The sequence below is a fragment of the Anabrus simplex genome, chromosome 3 (assembly GCF_040414725.1).
Source record: "Anabrus simplex isolate iqAnaSimp1 chromosome 3, ASM4041472v1, whole genome shotgun sequence".
Classification (NCBI taxonomy): domain Eukaryota; kingdom Metazoa; phylum Arthropoda; class Insecta; order Orthoptera; family Tettigoniidae; genus Anabrus; species Anabrus simplex.
The window spans coordinates 457,163,392-457,176,288 of record NC_090267.1 but is presented as its reverse complement, the minus strand read 5'-3'; the positions used below and the strand labels follow the sequence as shown (position 1 = coordinate 457,176,288).

The 12,897-nt window shown below is 44.6% G+C and overlaps 1 non-coding gene across 1 annotated transcript; it reads left to right on the top strand.

Annotated features, from left to right (window-relative positions):
- Positions 1 to 5,209: 5,209 nt before the first annotated feature.
- TRNAS-GCU (transfer RNA serine (anticodon GCU)) lies at positions 5,210 to 5,291 on the top strand. Its single transcript has one exon. It is a non-coding gene; the product is annotated as a tRNA-Ser (tRNA).
- Positions 5,292 to 12,897: the final 7,606 nt, after the last annotated feature.

The following is a 12,897-nucleotide window of genomic DNA, read 5'->3' as shown; positions in this document are numbered from 1 at the left end:
GCCGTGCACTGCCGTCTGACTGTTATACTTAATCAACCAAGCCATTAAATAAGGATGGCTGTGAAGAGAGTAAGAGTCGGCCTATTTACAAATCAGGGAGGCGTCGTAGTGGAAGAACAAAGCTGGGAAGCCATATTTAAAATAAAAAAAAAAAAAATAAATAAAAAAAAAAAAAGTACAGCCCTGTAGGCACTTGTTGGTATCTTATACTTTTCCGAGCACAGAGGCGGCCAGGGGATCGTAACCTATGGCTGCAGTAACGTAGAACATGAAACTTGTGGCTTTAGGCTTCCTATATGTGGGCATTCGGTAGTCTGTCTGAAAGTACAAGTTCGGAAAGTTCAACCTGTACTAAATAAAAAAAGAGACTGTTCCCAGAGCATTCGGTAATATTCCAACGACCGAGCTCGATAGCTGCAGTCGCTTAAGTGCGGCCAGTATCCAGTATTCGGGAGAGAGTAGGTTCGAACCCCACTGTCGGCAGCCTTGAAAATGGTTTTCCGTGGTTTCCCATTTCACACCAGGCAAATGCTGGGGCTGTACCTTAATTAAGGCCACGGCCGCTTCCTTCCCACTCCTAGCCCTTTCCTGTCCCATTGTCGCCGTAAGACCTATCTGAGTCGGTGCGACGTAAAACAACTAGCAAAATATATACAGTATATATATATATTCCAACGATGAGGACAGAGGAATGTTTCCGTTGCCCATAGATATTTTCACTGTTGGTTTGAGCACAAGAAAAATGTTTTTATTTTTATGTCTGTTTACCCTCCAGGTTTGGTTTTTCCTCGGGATTCGGTGAGGGATCCCACCTCCACTGCCTCAAGGGTAGTGTCCTGGTGCGTGAGACATTCGGCCTGGGATACACCTGGGAAGGGGACCAGCACCTCGCCCAGGCGGCATCACATATTACGCCGCATAGGGGTCTTGTGGGAAATGGGAAGATCAGAAGGGATAGTCAAGGAAGAGGGAAATAACCGGCCGTGGCCGTAAGTTAGGTAACATCCCAGAATTTGCCTGGAAAAGAAGTGTGAAGTCCGCCTCTGTGGTGTAGTGGTTAGCGTGATTAGCTGCCACCCCTGGAGGCCCGGGTTCGATTCCTGGCTCTGCCACGAAATTTGAAAAGTGCTACGAGGGCTGGAACGGGGTCCACTCAGCCTCGGGAGGTCAAATGAGTAGAGGTGGGTTCGATTCCCACCTCAGCCATCCTGGAAGTGGTTTTCCGTGGTTTCCCACTTCTCCTCCAGGCGAATGCCGGGATGGTACCTAACTTAAGGCCACGGCCGCTTCCTTCCCTCTTATTTGCCTATCTCTTCCAATCTTCCCATCCCTCCACAAGGCCCCTGTTCAGCATAGCAGGTGAGGCCGCCTGGGCGAGGTATTGGTCATACTCCCCAGTTGTATTCCCCGACCAAGAGTCTGAAGCTCCAGGACACTGCCCTTGAGGCGGTAGAGGTGGGATCCCTCGCTAAGTCCGAGGGAAAAACCGAACCTGGAGGGTAAACAGATGATGATGATGTTGATGATGATGATGATGATGAAGAAGTGTGAAACCACAGAAAACCACTTCGAGGATGGCTGAGGTCGGAATCGACCCCTCTCGACTCAGTTGACCTCCGAGGCTGAGTGGACTCCGTTCCAGTCCACGTACCACTTTTTCAAATTTCATGGTAGAGCCTAGACGAAGTCCGCCTCTGTAGTGTAGTGGTTAGCGCAATTAGCTGCCACCCCCGGAGGCCCGGGTTCGATTCCTAGCTCTGCCACGAACTTTGAAAAGTGGTACGTGTGCTGGAACGGTGTCGACTCAGGCTCGGGAGGCCAACTGTGTAGAAGTGGGTTCGATTCCCATCTCTGCAATCCTAGAAGTGGTTTTCCAATTCTCCTACAGTCAAATCCCTGGATGCTACCTAACTTACGGCCACGGCCGCTTCCTTCCCTCTTCCTTGCCTGTCCCAACTTCCCATCCCTCTACAAGGACCCTGTTCAGCATAGCAGGTGAGGCAGTCTAGGCGAGGTACTGGTCCTCCTTCCTAGTTCTATACCACGATCCAAACTCTGACACTCCAGGACACTGTCCTTGAGGTGGTAGAGGCAGCACCTCTAGGACTTGGTGGTTGAGGTGGGATGGTTGTGTCCCATTTGTGACCACTGTAAAATTATCAGCTGCCTGTCTGGGTTTTCCAACGTCCATGCAGCAGAGGACTGCTAATTAGGGCGTATTCCACACAACCTCTCTCTTGAAGGCTTTTTGAGATAACATTACTTTATAGTTTTGAACATACTGTAATTATACCAGCTGTGGACATCCATCGTTGATGTAGCTTTTATTGTTATGTTGTTATATGCGTGTTTATTTACGACATGCAGGTCATTGAGACGAATGAAGGCAAGCCTTGTGCTTTACATAATGGATACTCTTATAGAAATTTATGGAAAAGTCAGGGATGTTTGGTGACATGGGTTTTTTATCGCTAGCTTTACATCGCACCGACACAGATTGGTCTTATGGCGACAATGAGATAGGAAAGGGCTAGGAGTGGGAAGGAAGCGGCCGTGGCCTTAACTAAGGTACAGCCCCAGCATTTTTTGCTTGTTGTGAAAATAGGAAACCACGGAAAACCATCTTTAGGGCTACTGACAATGGGATTCGAACCCACTATTTCCCGAATGCAATCTCATCTTTGCGCGCTATCTTTATAGAATTATCATTTCTTCAACTTACTTTAATCTAAATATTTTCTTAACATTAGGTTCTAGAATTCGTACATCTAATTCGAGCGTACATACAAAAATTATAATTGTATTTAAATAGGTGAAAATAGGCTGAGTGGCCGCGTCTTTTAACGCGCTACGGCTAAGGAGCAAAGCTCTGCATTTGGGAAACGTGTGGGTTCGTACCCCACCATCGGCTGTTCTGAGAGTGGTTTTCTGTGGTTTAATATTTTCATTTCCACGCAAATGCGGGTACAGTTCCTATTCTTAAGCCAGAACTGAGTCCTCCCACCCCTTACCCAATTACATTCACCATAACACATTTCATCTTCGTTAGCTCCTCAACTAAGGTTGGTGCCAGGAAGGGCACCCGGCCGTAGAAACATCCTGTATAAATTAATCTCATCTCATCCCGACCCAGTATCAAGAAATGAGACTAAGGGTAGACATACATACAGATAGATGAAAGTAGGCTAGTTATATTTTGAACAGCTACTTACTTAACGTGTCGGTATGATGTTTGAACAGTTTGAGCATTATTTAAGCATAATTTAATAGTGTCCCCTATTGTATAAGAAAGTGTAGGTTAACTGTTAATTTTGAGATGATTTACAATTGTTTCAAAAAGGGGTAGCACTATCGATGAAGCAAAGTGTTACAGCTTGTTTTGAAATTGGAAAGTTTAAAATTCAACGGTTTGAATACGCCCATCTTTTGCCCTACTTCTTGAAACTCATTTAAACGCCTTCACACCCACAACAATCTAGTAACTCTAAATAAAAGGTTCATTTGAGTCCTGTTTATTCTCTGTCGGTCCCGGTATTAACGCATCAGTCTTAAACGGTAAATATAAGTAATTTAATGAGTTTCAACATACAGTATGATTCGTAAGAAACCTAGTACGTAGTTTGGCCAGAGTTACTTGAGGGTTGTCTTCCTGTACCAGTCCTTCAGTAGAGAATTCCCTCACAGCAACCTGACTGTTTGCATGTCACTGATAAGAGTGATCGCAAATGAGACTGATCGTAAATGAGACGACACCGTGGGATGCCTCGACGAGTCCGTTAATTTAATTTCGTGTGGTTATTTCTAGCCGAGTGCAGCCCTTGTAAGGCAGACCCTCCGATGAGGGTGGGCGGCATCTGCCGTGTGTAGGTAACTGCGTGTTATTGTGGTGGAGGATAGTGTTAGGTGTGGTGTGTGAGTTGGAGGGATGTTGGGGACCGCACAAACACCCAGCCCCCGGGCAATTGGAATTAACCAATGAAGGTTAAAACCCCCGACCCGGCCGGGAATCGAACCCAGGACCCTCTGAACCGAAGGCTAGTACGCTGACCATTCATCCAACGAGTCGGACGACGAGTCCGTGGGAAAAACCGACCCCGGAGAGTAAACAGATTATGAAAGGAAGAAAGCCTTGGGGAATCTCCTCCTTTAGCTGTAATATAGTCATCCCAGAACGATATTCTTCATTCAGACACAGTGTATTATACACGAAAGGACGTCCCTGCTATAGAGAATCGACGTTGAATGCTAATACTGATCATTTCCGGTCTAACTCTTATGAGCCATACTTAACCTTGATGACATGAATAGCTCATGAGGAAAGTTCTTGGCTTTCTTCTTCTACGGCACAACATTCCAGGATGAACCTTGACCTCTTCCTAGCTTCCGCCTTCTGACACTATCCCACGCTATCGTCTCCCAGTTCTGTAGGTCAACTCATAGCTAACAATTCGTTCTAGATCGTCGTCGTTTTTACATCCCAGCTATTACTCTTTGAAGTTTTATAATGGTCCGCCTCTGTGGTGTAGTGGTTAGCGTGATTAGCTTCCACCCCGGGAGGCCCGGGTTCGATTCCGGGCTCTGCCACGAAATTTGAAAAGTGGTACGAGGGCTGGAACGGCGTCCACTTAGCCTCGGGAGATCAACTGAGTAAAGGTGGGTTCGAACCTCAGCTATCCTCGAAGTAGTTTTCCGTGGTTTCCCACTTCTCCTCCGGGCAAATGCCGGGATGGTTCCTAATTTAAGGCCACGGCCACTGCCTTCCCTCTTCCTTGTCTATCCCTTCGAATCCCATTCCCCCACAAGGCCCCTGTTCACCATTACAGATGCGGCTGCCTAGACGAGGAACTGGTCCTCCTCCCCAGTTTTATCCCCCGACCCAATATCTCACGCTCCCGAACCCTGCCCTTGAGGCAGTAGAGATGGGACCCCTTGCTGAGTCGAGGGAATATACCAACCCTGGGGTGGGGGGACAGATTAAGAAGGAAAGAAGTTTTATAATGATTTTTAATGACATTTCTCTCGCGGTTTTCATGTCTTACTCGAGACCGAGTTAGTGAGTTCGTTCTGGGATGTGTCTCGTTTAGCTATAGTCTTGTATTTGAGAAATGATGGGTTTCGTTGTTTCCACATCAGTCAAATGCTGGGACTTAATTAAGGTCATGCTGCTATTTTCCGTTGCTGTGGTATCACGTCCCCGTTAACGAGAAGCGACGAGGTGGCCGAGTGGTTAAGGCGTTGGACTGCTAATCCAATGTGCTCTGCACGCGTGGGTTCGAATCCCATCCTCGTCGAACGCATTTTTTAAGAGAATGAATGAAAAAGCATATGACTACAAGCATATGTGGATCGAGCCCATCTGTACTGCCAGATACCCTTCGTTTCACTTATATCCACTATTGCGATTTTGTAGTGGTTGGCAGTGCGGTGTATGTAAATAAATAGGTGTTGTATTAAACACTAGGCAAATGCTGGGACGGTACCTTAGTTAAGGCCACGATTGCTTCCCTCACACTTCTATACTTTTCTACTTTTCTTATCCCATCGTCGCCATAAGACCTATCTGTGTCGGTGCAACGTACAGTATCTTCTTTAAAAAAGGAGACTGCCTCTGTGGTGTAGTGGTTAGTGTGATTAACTGCCACCCCCGGAGGTCCGGGTTCGATTCCAGGCTCTGCCACTAAATTTTGAAAAGTGATATGAGGGCTGGAACGGTGTCCACTCTGCCTCGGGAGGTCAGCTGAGTAGAAGTGGGTTCGATTTCCACCTTAGCCATCCTGTAAGTGTTTTCCGTGGTTTCCCACTTCTCCTCCAGGCACATAGCGGGATGGTACTTCACTTAAAGCCACGGCCGCTTCCTTCCCTCTTCCTTGTCTATCCCTTCCAATCTTCCCATCCCCGAACAAGGATCCTGTTCAGCACAGCAGGTGAGGCCACCTGGGCGAGGTACTGGTCATCCTCCCCGACCCAATGTCTTACGCTCCAGGACACTGCCCTTGAGGCGGTAGAGGTGGGATCCCTGGCTCAGTCCGAGGGAAAAACCAACCCTGGAGGGTAAACAGATTAAGAAAAGAAGGAAAATCAGAAGCACATAAAACACGGAAACAGCCGAAAATCCAGTCTGGGACCCACTGAACGCATCTTTCAGGCAAGAAGCCGGACAGACGAATACAGTCGAGCCTCGATATCTCAAAACTCCATTACTGGAATTTTTCAGTATCTCGAAGTAACTTAAATTTCCCGGCCTTTTTTTCTCTTCTTCACGAGTATGTATTTCTGTATTACTCGAAACATTTCCTCCCTTGAAGCAAAAAATACTCTGTGACTCGAATTTACTACTTCTAAAATGTTGCCACTCCTCCCCTGAAAGGGGAGGCGGGCCTCTTAGACGGTAACATTGTCTCTCAGACCGGTAGATTTCTTACGGTGAAGGAGATGCACGTAGGTAAGGGGGTCGGCGGCCGTGGCCTATTCTAGGAACTGTCCCCGTAATTCGCCTTAGTGTAGGAGAATGGAAAACCACGGAAAACCATTCTCAGGACAGCCGACGGTTAGGGCCAACCATGAGGTCCAGCCCTGTCCCGTCTCCCGAATGCAGATGCGTAGAGACACAGTACCGCCAGTCAACGCAGAGATGTTGGACCGCGGACCAGCCGTGACCACTTATGGGTCAAGACCCATTATGCATCTACCGATCCCTCGAATTCTGTGCAACATTAACTGCGCGATACGGCATTCGTGGTTTGTGAGGAACAATTAACAAGTACAGAAAGGGTTACAGTGATGCTGGGAGCTAAACTGACGGGAACCGAAGAACTAAAACTTCCAGTGATAGGAAAATCAGTGAAGCCTACTGTTTCTCGGGAGTGAATTAATTACCGGTCTCGTTCGAAAGCAACCCCCTAAGTCGCGGATAATAAGCTCCGTTTACGAGTCTCGGTTGCGTGGTATTGACGAGAAGTTTGAACGTGAAGGGAGGAAAGGTTAACAGTAACAAACAGAAGAGACTAACGATTTCTTTCTAAAGGTGTTTACGGAGGTATGTTTCCTTTTTCACTACTGCATGTACTGTACCCTGCCTTCTAAAAAGTTACTATAATAATAAGGGTTATACGAAGTAATTGCCGCCTCTGTGGTGTAGTGGTTAACATGATTAGCTGCCACCCCTGGAGGTCCGGGTACGAGGGCTGCAGTCGCTTAAGTGCGGCCAGTATCCAGTATTCGGGAGATAGTAGGTTCGAACCCCACTGCCGGCAGCCTTGAAAATGGTTTTCCGTGGTTTCCCATTTTCACACTAGGCAAATGCTGGGGCTGTACCTTAATTAAAGCCACGGCCGTTTCCTTCCCACTCTTAGCCCTTTCCTGTCCCACGTGGGACGTAAAACAACTAGCAAAAACTAGACATCTCAGCTAATAGAGAGAAGATGATCAAAAAAGACTGAGGCAATGAACTTTGACAACACAGAATAAAACTCCTAGACATACATTAATGCGTATGACGGAGAAAAGATAGTTAAATGAGCAGTATGAAGCTGTCCGATAGACAGTTCAAATAAAACTTAGCGCAATGCGTCGGTTGATGCAGAGTGGGTCTCGACCTATAAGTGGTCACTGCTGGACCGTGGTCCAACAGCTCTGCACTCTGACAGGCCAACCGAGCAGAGGAAGGGTGGCCACGGCTCTACCGTGGCTCTACGCCTCTGTATTCGGGACACGGTACAGGGCTCGACCTCACGGCTGGCCCCAACTGTCGGCTGTCCTGAGAATAGTTTCCCGTAGTTTTCCATTCTTCTGCACTAAGGCGAATGCCGGGACAGTTCCTAGTGTAGACCACGGTTGTCAACCCCATCACCTTCTCGGAGCATCTTTTTCACCGTAACAGATGCCCCGGCCTGAGAGACGGAGTCACCGTCTAAGAGGCCCGCCTCCCACTTCAGTGGAGGAATGAAAACATTTTAGTTGTAGTAGCCCAATGGCCTTCCATCTCCCTCATTTCTCAGATCCTTTACCCACCTCCCTACCCCAGTACATCTCCCCAACCCGCCCGCATCACTTGGCCAGAGAGAGGGCGTTACCCTCTAGGTGGCCCGAACCGGGCGAGTTGGCCGTGAGCGTAGAGGCGCGCGGCTGTGAGCTTGCATCCGGGAGATAGTAGGTTCGAATCCCACTATCGGCAGCCCTGAAAATGGTTTTCCGTGGTTTCCCATTTTCACACCAGGCAAATGCTGGGGCTGTACCTTAATTAAGGCCACGGCCGCTTCCTTCCAACTCCTAGGCCTTTCCTATCCCATCGTCGCCATAAGACCTATCTGTGTCGGTGCGACGTAAAGCCCCTAGCAAAAAAAAAAAAAAATAGGTGGCCCGCCTCACTCCCTCAGGGTAGGGAGATAAAACTGCATCATCATATCTCCGATAGAACACATAAACACGTCCGATCGCGTTGCTATAAATGGGATACCTGCACGCAGAAGCACGCCTGATCGCATTGTTGTAAATGAGACAACTGCGGGCTCCTATAACGTGCTATTTGATATCTCACGAAAGAGGACCCTGGGCTAGTCTAACAAGGAGAGGCCACACCCTGCGTCCAACCGATTTCAAGGAGCTTCAGTGTTCCTGTGAGGCGACACTCAACAGTAACTCGTGTATAAGGGATTAGTCAATACGCATTCGTTTTCGAAAAAATTAGAACAAATGTCATTACGCAGGATCTGTTTCGGACCAAGTGGAGGTGATAGAATACTAAAAAGCTAACACATTTTACTTAAACATGCCAGGTCTTCCCGACTCTGCCACGAAATTTGAAAAGTGGTACGAGGGCTGGAACGGGTTCCACTCAGCCTCGGGAGGTCAACTGTGTAGAGGTGGGTTCGATTCCCACCTCAGCCTTCCTCGAAGTGGTTTTCCGTGGTTTCCCAATTCTCCTCCAGACAAATGCCGGATGGTACCTAACTTAACGCCACGGCCGCTTCCTTCCCTCTTCCTTGTCTATCCCGTCCAATCTGCCCATCCCCCACAAGGCCCCTGTTCAGAATAGCAGGTGAAGCCGCTTGGGCGAGGCACTGGCTCTCCTCCCCAGTTGTATCCCCAACCCAAAGTCTCACACTCCAGGCGAGGCACTGGCTCTCCTCCCCAGTTGTATCCCCAACCCAAAGTCTCACACTCCAGGGCACTGCCCTTGAGATGGTAGAGGTGGGATCCCTCGCTGATTCCGAGGTAAAAAACCAACCCTGGATGGTAAATGTTTTAAGAAAGAAAGAAAGAAAGAAAGAAAGAAAGAAAGAAAGAAAGAAATATTATATTTTATTTATATTACAATTAGCTTCCGACAGTAGGGCAGATATTTTAAGCAGATTACAATTGTCACCCTACTGTGGAGCAATAATTAATAATTAATTACAAAATTTGTTTAAGATTGGTGGAATGGTACGGATTTGTATAAGGAACAGACAGACTCTTTGAGTTATAGAGAGAAGATTAAAATTTGGATTCGATCAGATAACGTGTTTTTGAGAAACCATTTCCTATATTTGACGCATGGTTGAAATACGATGAAGTAGCAAAATTTTAAGAATAACTTAACCCTCAAGCACACGCGCCAAATCTTAGGACGCAGACACACGCGTCGGGGTGCTTTCCACCCCGCATATCATTGTATTGTAAAATACGAATTACTGTATTAATTGGAGATTTTAAGATATATTATGTACGAATAACTCTTTCTGCAGGGATCCAGCCAGAAATGTACAAGAGCGGGGAGAGCACAGAAAAGGTATTTGTACAATTCACTAAGAAATAAAATGACTTGGGGTGGATTCCACCCCATACGCGTGTGTTTGAGGGTTAAATATTATATTTAAGCGGTTCGCCTATTCAATACATATATAATTTATTAAATCTAGTACATGTTTCTTCCCCTAACGGACATCCTCAGCTAGAATAAATCATATACTATATCAGATACAAAAATTCACATCAATAGATTGGTAAGAGTAATTAATATACACTTTTATACATAAGGACATTTAAAATAAGACATTTGCGAATTTTGTTAACATTTTTATCGCAAATGAAGCTGTTAAAGCTTACTCCAAGTAATGGTTGAAATACGTTCAAAACCGGACACATTTTGCTTTCCACCTGCCATTAAAAATATAAATTCCAAACCTACATGAACTAATGTGAATTGAAATGAGGAAATAATGGTTTTATTTAATTTTCTGTAGGCCAATTTGTTATTTCATGAACAACCCCCTAACTCGAGTTCACAATAGTTTGGTCGACAATGGAGAAATAAACTGAATAAATAGGGTTAGTATGGTGGATCATTGACAGTACTCACCAGTGCACCTTAAGTTCTCCAAATCACCGAAACCTGACAATTAATCCTATAACTATAATCTTTGTAACTTCATTTACGTATCGGTACTTAAAGCACAAGTTCGCTCATTGTACTTGCAATATTTTAGTTTGTTACCACAAAGTTTTGCATCTTCATGTGTTGTTTGTACACTTCATCACTCTCTTTTTACCCGCTCTGAACGTGTTTCCTACATACACCGGAATGACTTCATAGGTATTATTATCCATCGTGACGAGACGGACGTCATTGAACGCGATAACACGATAATCAAGTTACAACTAGCAGAACTTGATTGTCTAGACGGTTTGTAATTTAACTTCCATGGAGGAAGATAATGAGGAAATGTATACTGTATTTAGGATGGATGGTGCTTTTATTGTAACATTTCGACGGAGTTTTGGTAGGGAAGCTACTTAATGTACGAGGGAAAGTCCATAAGTATCGGCAATCAATTTTTATAGTGTATTAACAAAAGATTACACACTTTTTATTGACATCATTTTTCAAGATAGCAAATACAATAGACAATACGCGACACTTCCGGATTTAGCCTTGTTAAAATGGGAGACAAGTCGCAAGTGGCGCTCCTAGTGGCTTGACCTGAAAATTCGTGCTAAATTCAAATATCATTGGAAATGTATATACTGAAATGGATAAATAAATTACGTCTAGAAAGAAAGTGTTACTAAGATATTAACTTCAAAGTTGCTAAAGCAATTCTGGATAAATGAATGAAGAATTATTTAACAGATTATTATTTAAAGACTGAAATTAGACATATAATCAAGATGTGAAATGGACTGCTGTGAAAGGGCTTGACCTTTCATTTATGCATTATTTTTTAGCTTTAGAATTCCTGCCTGAACGTTCACGGCCAGATTTTTCTTTTTTCTCATTTAAAAGCATTGTATCGTCATATTAAAACATTTGTCAACAAAAGTATCGGCACATTCCTTACACACATGATTCAATGGATTTACATTTAAGAGGTGGACAATTTTCCTTTTAATTTGAAGCCTGCTAACAGAAAAAAATCTATAAATTTAGCCTCAAAAACATTCAAACTTTCCCTATAACCAATACTTGCCATAATGCCATTACATTAGGGTAAAGCAAATTTGCATCATCATATTGTTTCAACAAAATATGTACATTTCTTAAATCACCCATATTTTCTTCAGTGCTTGACAACGCATTACGGCATTCCAAATGGGGTAACTTGGAACACAACCAGCCACACTCATATGCATCTGTATTTTCCTGAATTAAATCCAACCCACAGATCTCACCTACAACAACACGTCGGTATTGAAGGTTAACTGCTGCACTATACAATAAAATATGCGTATTATATGTTAAGCCAGTTAAAATATGGGTCGAGCAGGTCAGAAGATTATGAAGTACTATAAAAGTCTCTTTGTCACTGGAAGAATATATATGGAAACACAATATTACTTACATTTTCTTGTCACGAGGGAAACAGAAGAAAGACCGCGCATTCTTCTCTACTTCATAGTTACTGGAGCCAAACACAGCACATACCTCTCCCCTCATGTTGAGAGGAGATGTCAAGGAATGACACACGCTACTATTTAATTACGTCAACTCACTGAAAACGCATAAATAACACCAAAATTTCACACACAAATACACGTGCTCTTATGACAGAATCAGTAGTTCTTAGGTCAATCCGCTAGAGAGAGCTCTAATAGCTGTCCCTCGATATCTCGCTGAGTGTCGCGTATAGTCTCTACTGTATTTGAAGATAGTCACCCTGCTTTTCAATGCACATGGTCCACCGTTTCACAAGCTTCCTGATACCCTCTGCAAAAATGGTGTTTGGTTCCGCAGCAAGCCACGTATGCACCGCTTCACCTGTTGATCGGAGCTGAATCGACCTCTTAGAGCATTTTAAGTGGGCCAAACCAGATGGTAATCCGACGGGGCTGTACGCAGGATACTCCAACACCTCGAAACTCAGCATCTGAAGATTGTGAGGCGTGTGGGTGGCGGTATCCTTCACGCTCGTGAATCCACTGTTCAATCCACAGGTAAACACTTGTGCTGAAAGTCTTCTATGAATTTCCGCTCCTGGTACACCCTCAGACCACAAAAAAAAAAAAAAAAAAACACGCTGTTCTTCCTTGGTGCAAACAGAAAGTGGCGCGGCCATCTTGCGTTGCAACAGCGCAAACTGTAATAATCTGATAACTAGGGCTCGCATGTTTAAGACCTAAAAATAGCCCAAATAAACAACCAAATATGACCACAAAGGCGGCCAAATATGGCCTCAAAAGTGACAAAATATGACGCAAAAATTACAAAATATGATCCGAAAATGATTACTCTAAATATGGCCATTTTAAAAGAAATTATAAATCGAAACAGCAATTTCTTTGATACACATTTGTATTTATTCTTATTTTCATATTGCTTTTCTGAATATGCATGTTTATCAGTTAATCTTAGTCAATTGTCCTTGATTCACTTATCAAACATTTGTGAATAATACCTATATGTTTGCTAAGATTATATGT